Genomic DNA, 3,906 nt, shown 5'->3' with positions numbered 1-3,906 from the left:
CCTTTTTGATTGCTTTAGTTGTTCGCAAATCACACAAGTGGAATCACTTTGTGGATTTGCTTGCTGTCACTTATGCACACATGTGGTACACCCCTTTCTTTGCTTGTGTGTTTATATTTGTGAACATCATTTTGAGTTTAAGTATGGGGGGAGATGTAACTTGATTCATTAGGTTAAAAAAATTATATTTCTTGTTTTTCCTAGGTTAGTTTTTATTGTTTCTTTGGTTTATTTTTTCCCTGCAGTTTGGTGTATTTTTGAAAAAAATGACTTTTTTTTTTTTACAGTTTTACATGCATTATAGATTTAGCTTTTATTCTTTCTATCATGATTTTGCATGCACTGGGAACAATGCATTGTTTAAGTGTGGAGGAAAGGGTGTTTTTTTGAAAAAAAAAGAAACTTTATTTGTGCGCAATCTTGAGTTTTGAAGGTTATCTTAGTTTTTTGCATTGAGTGTTGAAACTCTTGAGATGTTGTTTTATTTTAGTTTAAATTTGTTTGAAGCAATAAACCGTTGGGTTTTAGTGCAATTGATTAAGAGAGGCAAGAATAAACCATATAGAAGGGGCCTTCAACTGTTGAGAGTTCTATGTTTCCGTAGTTTTGTTAATCCTCTAGAACTTATTGGCCTCGCTTACTTAAGGATACATTTGTGCATTAGTTTGTAGGGCATGTGATTATGCCCATCAGTAAAGTGCCCAAGGCCTTTTAAACTAACCCTTAGTTACTTGATTATCCCTTGCTTAGCTAAAGAGATCCTTTCTTTGTTTTGTCATTTTAAAAACTTGACCTATTTTGGATAGATTGCATGTATCTCATTTGGTATGTTTCAATGTGCATTGACTACTTTTTAATTAGACTTAGTAGATAGTATCTATTATGATCCATTCTATTCATTCACATGACCATCCCATTCCATTCTTATGATTAGAAACATCTCTTGAGTTGTACCCAAGTGTTGGAAGCTATGCTTGAAAAATAAAGAAATAATGAAATAAAAATAAAGAAAACAGCAAGAGAAAACATGTGAAAAAAGAAAGAAAGAAAGAAGTAAAAGAAAAAAAAAAGAGATTATAGAAAGAAAAAAATATTTGAGAAAAGAGATCTAAAGTGGATCAAAGAAAAGAAAGAGAAAGAGTTTGAATAAGTAAGCTTCCATAGGTTTGTTATTTGATTCACTTATTCCTACTTATAAATTCACATCCCATCTCTATTATCTCTATCTATGAACTCTTGGTCATTTATTCATTTCATCCATGATCCCTATTATGTTATCTCTTTGGTTTAGTTTTGAGTAGTCTTGTATATTGCACATACCTACATTGTAGCCAAGATAATTTTCTTGAGCCAAACCCTACCTTTCACATGAAAAATTTAATTTTACCTTTCATTGAGCACATTACATCCTTGTGAATGTCCATATGATTCTTGAGAACCATTACATCTCAATAGTAGAGAGATAGAGGGATTACAAGCTTATGGTAGGATGATTTGCCAAGGCACTTGAGTGATATTTGTACCCTTATACATCGAGTGCTTGAGTGAAACACTAATCTATTAAGGTTTCTCTTTGAGATTACATTCTTGCAAATGGTTTACTTGTGATGTATTGAAGTTTTCTTTAAAGATTGCAAGATTGATTTAGTTTTTATTTGAGTGCATTCACTTTGAGATTTGGATTTACTCTTGAGAGATTGCATCTCTGTGTTTTTTTCTTTCTAGGTTTTTAGAGAGTTTTACCGAGAGAGAAAAATCTAAGTGTGGGGGAATTGATCTATCTCATATTTTACATGTTAAAACGCTTGGTTTTTGGTATCAAATTGTGCATAATAGGATTTAATTCTTAGTTTTAAGTTGCCATTTCTATATTTACTTTATGAACCCTAATAATGCTATTTGATGATTGTTTTAACACTTTCATACCCTAATTTGACATCTTGGGCATTAATTCTTTTCTCTTCCTTTTTTTTTTCCTTTTTATTTTTTGTTTAAATTTATTTAGTCTTATATTTTTTATTTTCAGATTTTTGTGAGGGCAATTTTGGAATCAGGATTAAAGGCTAGTCAACATGCTTGGAGAAATTCAAAAGATAGAAAATAAATAAAGATGAAGAATTTAGGGGTTGTTGGGTAAAATTCTAGAATTATTTGAGGGATGATGTGGGACTATTATTCAGATTTAATGGGGGATAATTAATTAAATAAATAAATAATCAAAGAAGCATAGGTAGCATTGAGGGACACATCATTAAGTGAAGAAGAGGCAGGGAGGGTGTGACATGATAAGATCTAATGGGAGGACATGTAGTAGCTGATTGGGAGCCTAAGGAGGAGTTACATTTCCTACACATGTTCACATGTCCCTTGCCACATTTTCACCATCATTTTCATTTCCATTTTAGCTTATTTTTGTCCATTTTTCTAGCTCATTTCAAATTGGACCTTTCTTATTTTTTATTATCACCATCCACTTTAGTTTTTCTCACCACTCACATTTTCCACACATACTTAATCCTTCATTTTTCATTTCATCTTCATTATTTACCTTCACGTTTTAGATTTTTTCTAATTTTTCTCTCTTCTTCTTCATTCATTTTCATCCAGTATTGTTCAATCCATTTTCTAGATTTCATTTCTTCATTTTCCATCATCAACACTTCATCTAGATCATCATTCCTTCTTTATTTAGATTTTTGTCCACTTTCTTCTTCATTCCAGCTTGCATTTTCATCATCTCTTGTCTATATTTCCAAATTGGCAACTTCATCTTCATTGATCTATAGAAGCTTTTCAAACTCAAGAACTTAACTAATGATAGAGAGGAGCATGAGTGGCTAATTTTTCATGTGTGATTTAGCACCTATTCAAACTAAGTGTAATTTCTCATCTATGACATGGTAGTTTCACACATAATCTGGCAGGTAAGATAATGTTCAAAATTTTCACAATCAATAGAGTAAATCACGTGTGGTCACAAGTTGCCTTCATGCGTAAAATGACCAAGTCAGAATGCAGTACTTTTGTGAAGACATTTCACATAAATGAGACTTCCTTCTTCAAGCATGATTTAGTACAACTTAGGAAGGATGATAGACTACATGTTATTTCATGCAAGTAGAACTATCATCTTCACGTGTGATTTAGCATAATCTGAAGTGAAGATATCATAAAATGCTATTTCACACAAATGAGCAAGCATATTTCACACTTGAAAATGCAGCCATATAGAAAATATCACAGAATCAAGTATTTTTACACAAGACATGGCATGTGAACTTACAAGAATTATCCTTTAATAGTAATAACTAATCTCTTAAGCAAATTTACATGATCTTCTAACATCTTTCTTTAAGATTTAACTTGATCCATCCAAAGAAGTCAGGATTCATAGATCAAACCTTACAAAAACAACTCTGAAGCTTAAGTTAGTAAAAGATACAAAATATAGTTTAATTAACTTTAAGAATTTTACAACTCATTAGGATTTACCATTCCCAATTCCCTTCTAATGAATGTAAATTGCTCTTCAACTAGAGGTTTAATGAAGATATATGCTAGTTGCTCAGTAGTAGGCACAAATTCTACTATGATATCATTCTTTTGCACATGATCACTTAAGAAATAATGTCTTATGTTAATATGCTTAGTTCTTAAGTGTTGGACAAGATTCTTGGCTAAGTTAATAGCACTAGTATTGTTATATCTAATTGGAATTTGCTTGAGATTAACTCCTAAATCATTCAACTGCTATTTTAACCACAAATTTTATGCATAATAGCTTCCAGCAGACAAGTATTCAGCTTCATATGATGATAAGGACACGTTATTTTGTTTCGTGCTGAACCATGATATTAATGAGCCACCAAAGAACTGATAAGATCTACTTGTTCTCTTTCTATCTGT

Source organism: Prosopis cineraria, unplaced genomic scaffold (genome assembly GCF_029017545.1).
Source record: "Prosopis cineraria cultivar Desert tree isolate PC_DT_omini unplaced genomic scaffold, ASM2901754v1 PC6, whole genome shotgun sequence".
Lineage (NCBI taxonomy): Eukaryota > Viridiplantae > Streptophyta > Magnoliopsida > Fabales > Fabaceae > Prosopis > Prosopis cineraria.
Note: the sequence above shows the minus strand (reverse complement) of the source record.